This window comes from Ammospiza nelsoni, chromosome 6 (genome assembly GCF_027579445.1).
Source record: "Ammospiza nelsoni isolate bAmmNel1 chromosome 6, bAmmNel1.pri, whole genome shotgun sequence".
Classification (NCBI taxonomy): Eukaryota; Metazoa; Chordata; class Aves; order Passeriformes; family Passerellidae; genus Ammospiza; species Ammospiza nelsoni.
In genome coordinates, this window is record NC_080638.1 from 37,730,375 (window position 1) to 37,736,560 (window position 6,186).

Sequence of the window (6,186 nt, forward strand, 5' to 3'; positions counted from 1 at the left end):
AATACTGGAGTCAAGCATTCTCCAGCTTCTTATAGTGGTCACTGGCATAAAGTCAAGGGACTTTCTTTGGTTTTTCTTCTTCCAGGAGGAGTACTATAGGATCATCAACCTCAAATTTGGTAGCAGGTAAGGAGTGACTGTATTTTGGGTGAAAAGAAAACATGGTGAACAACTGGAAGAAATTTTAGAGCAACCAACCCATTTAAATATATATATATATAATCAGAAAGACCTTCAGGCATCTGGACTTACTGAAGGTCATTCTCTATTTCAGGATCATTTCAATTAGCATTCAGAAAAGCACATTTTTTTTCAGAACATTACAGCCAACACACGCAGGATTTTTGCATATACAGTTACTTAAAATAAAGCTAGGAATGCACTTCACCTCTCATCAAGTGGAATTTGTTCTGGAATCATAAAAATGTACTTTTACCTTTAATTGCCAACAGCAGGCTACCTCTAATCAGGCATTTTTATGAAGATACTATAGTGGATAGTGTAGAAAAACCTACAGACTGCTTAAATTTATGCTGTACCTTCAGGACTGGTCCTGAAGAACAGCCAGCTTCTTAACTGGCTCTTAATACCTGTAGGAGTTGCACTGATAAAGGAAGAAGGTATCACTAAACTAAGTATCCTGCTGAGCACGGCTTAGGATAATTCAAGAACAGTCCGAGTGACAAAAAGTAACCACCATCCGATAAACAAACAAAGCTCTTGCAAGTCATACGTTTGTCCTGAAGATACATCAAATCCCTGGAGAAGCCAACTTCCCTAGCCACTCTCTTCAACAGTTAGGAAAAAATAAATCCATTATAATTTTCTCCTAATTTCTTAAATGACAAGAAGGATCAAGAACACCCACCACTACCTCAAAACCTACTTTCAGCATGAAACAAATAATTATACCCACAGATACTTCAATCCTCACTAAAAGTCCTCTGAAATGAGATTTCCCAAAGTGCTATTAAATATGCATAGGTATAATTGCAATGAAACTAAGAAGTAAAATGCATGCCCAGTGTTTAAAAAAAGAAGTAATTCTTCACCAGGAAGTGTTATATAACTTATCTGCCACACATTTCTACACTGTGCCTAAAAGAAAACCTCACCAGAGTAACTGTTATAAAATGACAGTTCTGTGCACTGATTCTAAGAGTATTATTATTGCAAATAATCATTTATGAAAAGGCAATTATTACACAGTAAAAAACACTTTTATACCAAGTGTTGCTAGAAGGGAATTATTTAGAAACAATATTCCAGAAAAAGCTACACAACTACTACACTGACCAGTATCCCGTACATAAAGCTCAGAGCTATCCAGGTATTTCCTGTTCCTGTTTTTACATGGAGCTTAATGTAATTCCATGTCCTGCACTCCTTTATTGTTTTGCCTCCATGAGGTGAATACTGCAAGAAAATTTTACAGAAATGTAAATGTTAAAGATCTAAATCAAAAATAAAATTGGAAGAACAGGGTTATCCATATAAAAAAGGAAGCATCTTTGCATGCTTTAATTTGGAAGTCTTGCCAAGAAGCCTATGGAGAAAGACAGTATTTACCCAGAAACACAGAAGAACAGCCTTCCAACCTCCTGGGAACAGGCACCTGAAGTTTTACCAAGAAACTGTGTGCCTGTTAATGCAGCTGGCTAAACAGCTATGGAAGCCACATAGGGAAACCCTTGATTATGTCTAATTGTCCTCAAACCAAAATACACAGAACTCTCAATTCAGTGCTTTAAACTTAAAAGGAGCTTAACTCCATAAAATATGCAGCTGTTTTCACCATTACCTTAGAAAAATGATTAATGAACAGAAATTTCTGGGGTTTAACGTCTTATATGTACGCTATTTTATACAGAAAAAAACTGTCATTATAAAATAAGGTATTAAATACTCAAATGTTTTATCATGTGAATAAACATTAGTTATTTGGACCACGATGTACTTCTGCAACCCGCTACAGCAAGCACCTGAACAGTTTGCACAAACAGAAGTCAGACAGTTTTGATGCATGCATTACTCTCACCCTTTGTGGCATTTACAACTATCACAAGTAAGAATGCTGGCCAACTTCTTACTACCTACTTCATTTTATTTTTAGTCAGTGTTGATCAAGTATCCCTTGGGGTTTTTTTAAGGATTGCTTCAGATTTAGTTAAGCTAATTTCATAATAAATATGGAGATTCACCTGTAAGATCCAATGAAATAGCAGTTTATTAATTTATCATATTCCAACTATCTAGAAAGCAATTCATAAACAATCATGTGGTTAAGAGACTGCATTTCACAACAGCAGCATATGAATTTCCTGCCTTAACTTTGCTTGTTATATCACAATTAATGACCCTGATATCAATCAGGGTTTGCTTTTTAAGAAAAACAGTACTGAAATAGAATCAAAACAGCACTAAATATATTGTCAAACAATCAAATCAAAGCATTTTCCTGCCCATGGCAGAGAAGTTAGAACCATATGATTTTTAATGTTCCTTCAAGCTCAAACTGTTATATGAGTCCATTTCAAAGCTACCTTATTGGCCAAGAGAATATAAGAATAGCTTGCCTGGTGAGACCAATAGACCCCCAAGCTCAGTATGCAACTTGTGACCATGGGCTAACAGGCAGTTCCACAGAACCAGCATCAAAACTAAAGAATAAGCCTTACAAAACATTTCAAATCCCAGAACAGGTGTAAATCAAAAAGACAGTATCTTTCAGACATCCAGAGGAAATTTGCGTCAATGAACTTATCCAAACACTTTCTGACCCAAGAAAATGTTAGCATTTACAATAGTCCCCTGAACAAAATGCCACTAATTCCTGAAAAGCCAGGAGTTTTTTTAATACTTTTTTTTTTACTGTATGCCCCCTAGTTGCTGAGAAACAGATTGTGGCCAACAAACTAACGACCATTCTATAACCCTCATAACCACTTCTACTTGCAATCTATCATCAAAACAAATTATTTGCAAGCCAAAGTCTGTTACGAAAAGAATTAATTGCTCTTCCAAGTTTAAGAGAGAAACATTCCCAACAGTATCCCTGTCCCTCCTTCAAACCTGTAACAAACTAAAACAAGGAACATGCAGGAAAGTATTTCAACTATTGATTCCAGCTACATTTTGGAAATACTGAAGTACAGCATGACTGTATATACACTCTGAACATTATCTCATTTTGTTCACGATATCAACACTTTTACAAATGTTATCTGAAGATCCATTTCTCTTTTAAAGAAGATGCTGTATAAAATTCCTTCAATGAGTCTGCTTTGTCATACCCAGCAGAAAGGGAAGTGGGGAGGCATGCAAGTAAAATCTGAAATCCATAGGTTTTGGTGGTTTGGGATTTTTAAACATCTAAATAAAGAATACTAGAAAATATGCTCCATAACGTCTCTAAATATTTTGGGGGAAAAGCATTTGTAAAACAGGATAAACTAGGAACTTCAGTGGTGCCAAAGATGTCATTTTATAGGACAGAAAAGGTATTAACAGTCCTAGTAATCTTTATACATACCTAAGTTACTTGAGAGGCTGTATAATGTGTAAACCAAAATTGTATATATTTTGTTCTGAGTGTTTATGTTTCTTAATTATTCTTCCTATTAATTAAAGACTTGGAAGCAGCATCTACTGGCAATTCTCTCCCAACATATTCTTGTGTGATTCTGAAGTATCAGAGAATATTCAATATGGTTTTCATGTAGTTCAGAGAACCTGAATAAACTGCACAATTGAGACTTCTATTCCAGACAAGCACTATCAGCCTGCAAGCCCCATAAGAAAGTGGATCTCTCCACTGTGGATCTCCCAAAGTTACAAGCTTTTCTACGCTACTCCTTTTCTGACACAACTTTACCTTCCTTAAGAGTTTCTATGCATCTCTCCAGTGTTTTCCCATCCAAGTTTCTTTTTCTTTTAGGATACTATGGAGCCACTCACCACCTTAAGCAACTGGTTATTTCTAACAAATATGTAACACTAAATATGGACTTGCTATAACTCCTCTGAAGTGCATACATGTCTTAGAAAAGACCATTTATCTCAGCTTAACAGCTGGTCATTATTGACCAACATCAAGGTCATTAGACTGGCAGATCAAAGTTACATTGCTACAGTGAAAATCTTTTAGTTCACTAAATAGTGAACAGATCACATCCATTACTTGCAGTGAACAAGACACTATGCAAGGCCAGGCAGCTTATTTTCAACACAGCAACCAGTGAAAGCCTGAGAAGTCACTGCAGCAGCCAGTATTACAAGGGAAAGGAAAGAAGTGTACTATGTTTCAAATACTGCACTCCTGATATTTGACATCTCTGTGCCTGATACTGGTTTGCACACACAGATTTGTCTAATGATTATGCTGCTTCACTTTTGCACACAGGCAGAACAGCATGAGCAGCTGGAAAGACAGCATAAAACCATTAACATTTTAGATTCAAAGTCTGATGTAAATGTAGATCTCAGTCGACCAGTACAAGACTTCAGGTCCAAAAGGTTTGAGACCCTCTGTCAGCCATCACAGCCATGGCATAAACCCCAACCCAACGAAGTAACAAGTGCTTTATTTTAAAATTGTGTTCCATAGGTGGAACAACAACAACCAAAAGAAGTCATTACAAGAATCCAGACAGGTTCTGCAGTAACAGTTTATTCTATCTCCCTTCACCATCATCTCTCTATGCAAAGAGTGCTCCTACTAGAGGTGCCAATTCCCCCAGTCACTTGAACTACACAGGTAAAGAAAGGGGGTGGGTCAATAAACCGCACAGGAGGCTCATTAATTCACACACAGATAAGAAAGCATCTTCTTCTTTGGAATAATAAATTCTTCTATTCAGAACACATAAATAAAATCACACACATTGCTAAGTCATTTGATTTTGCTAAACATGCTTTATAAAAAGTATGTGAAAAGTTGTAAAGAACTTGCAATGGCCAGCACTGAGAAGCACTGTTTATAGAGTTTACTGTCATCTTGAGAGAATGAAGAAATAAGAATTAAATTACCTGCATCAGGTGAGTTGCAGCTAAATCATCCAATACTCACTTCCACATAAATTATCCATTGCCAAGCTATGGAATTCCTGTTTTCCTTCCAACCCAGAAGGCCTCAATCATCAAAAAACTCACGCTTGACATAAGATTAACATTCTCATTAGCTTCAAGGGACAAAACTGCTGTTTGGGATCCAAACTATTAGTTTTACTGGCCACAAAATATGCTGTTACCTCACAAATTAAGTTGCAGAGCAAATAAAAAACCCACAGACCTAGTAAACACCTATCTTCAAAAAATATTCACAACACATTCCCGTATCAGTCTTCACTATTGTATAGTGTAAGACCTAAATGCAAGAGTGATGTCCTCCTCCCCTTCTACCCTTGGCTTCCAAAGTTACAAAAGAACCAACCAAAACACCCTTGTGCACAGGCACTGTGCAGCAACTCTGCTGCCTCAGTGCCATGACATTTGCACATGTATGTCAATCAACACGTACATAATCAGGGTCAGAACTGCTGCTGTACCTCCACAGACACGCCAAAGAAATGGTACGGCCATGGACAACAAACAGCAAGCACAAACAAAAAGCAGCAGAGCTGGCTGAGAGTGCATCAGGGAGTCCAGAGGCCACTTGAGTTCGGAGAAGCACTTAATCAGAGACAACTTTTCAAGTCTCCAGAGTACTCTTCATGTTAGGGTACACCAGTACCTCGTTTTTAAGTAACAAGCCCATACCTAAAACAAATATTTCAAGGTGGTTTTATCTGGTAATAAATAACACTAAGTAACTTATTTATAACATGCTATCGAACATATCACTAAGATGCTAGAGAAAACGGGAAACAGCCAATTGCTCTTCACTAAAAACACCCACCAATGTTTACCATGGATTTTAAATTCAGCCATTTCACAAGGTTTAAAATGGTAAGACTTACAGTAAGTGAAACAAACAGTAAAACCTCTTTGGGTTTTAATTCTTTCTTAATTATAGCCATAACAAAAACAATGCAAAATACATGCTTATTATAGAGCCAAGAAGTTCCTAAATAATTGCCCAGGCTCAGGCCTACTTCTTAGTTCTGAAATCTGAAAGTATATGCCTTGCAAACACCAGCTGCTGTTGCAGTGCAATTTGATGGAATGCTACTTCAAGACCATAGACAT

At 36.9% G+C, this 6,186-nt stretch overlaps 1 protein-coding gene across 5 annotated transcripts in view; it reads right to left on the reverse strand.

The window, feature by feature from the left end:
* The window catches only part of STRN3 (striatin 3), a 60,070-nt gene that overhangs the window by 52,316 nt on the left and 1,568 nt on the right, over positions 1–6,186 (reverse strand). The window lies entirely within an intron of this gene.